Genomic DNA, 882 nt, shown 5'->3' with positions numbered 1-882 from the left:
AGTGTTGAATTGTAAAGTAGGTGTTAAAAGGTCTTCACGGACCCATTGATGAAGTCTGCTCCCATTGGCTACCCGTAATCTGTTAATCAAATGCCCCACACGTTCGACGTCAGACCCACAAACAGTTATTGAGCCATGTGATTGGTCAATTTATAACTCAATTTATACTCTATTGTGTTTGAATTAGGGTCCTTAATTTTGTATATTGTTCTTTCTGCTTTTTCCTTTTCAAGTTTTCTAGCAAGTATTTTAGAAGTTTTGGAGCCTGCCTCATAGAATTTCTGTTTTGCAAACATTAGCTTCTTTTCAATTTCCTGTGAGTACATTTGATTGATTTCATTCCGATTTTTGGGGGGGGGGATGTTTGTTCTTGTGTTGCATCTCGAGATCTTTCAATCTTTTGTTAAGGTTTGTTAGTTCAAGTTGATTTTGTTTTTTATTGTAAGAACACCATGAAATAATTTTTCCCCGGATAACAGCTTTTAAAGTATCCCACACGACATGTGGCTCCACCTCTCCTGTGTCATTGGTTTCCAAAAATAATTTTATTTCCTGTTTCATCTGAGCCACAAACTGTTTATTGTTTAAGATGCTTGTGTTAAGTCTCCATATGGAATTTAGTTGAGTGCCTCCAAAATCTACTGTGCAGCAAATTGGTGCATGATCAGATAGATCAATGCAACCAATACTGCAGCTACTGATTCGAGAGCGATTTATCTTTCTCACAAAAAAATAATCAATTTTAGAATATGTATCATGTGGGCGGGAATAAAATGTGTAGTCACGCGTAGTTGGATAAATATCTCTCCAAACGTCAATGATGTCTAATTCCCCCATTAGATTTTTAACTTTTTTACATAATGTTATTGAGGGAATATTTCT

Source organism: Oryzias melastigma, linkage group LG6 (assembly GCF_002922805.2).
Source record: "Oryzias melastigma strain HK-1 linkage group LG6, ASM292280v2, whole genome shotgun sequence".
NCBI classification, from domain to species: Eukaryota; Metazoa; Chordata; class Actinopteri; order Beloniformes; family Adrianichthyidae; genus Oryzias; species Oryzias melastigma.
Note: the sequence above shows the minus strand (reverse complement) of the source record.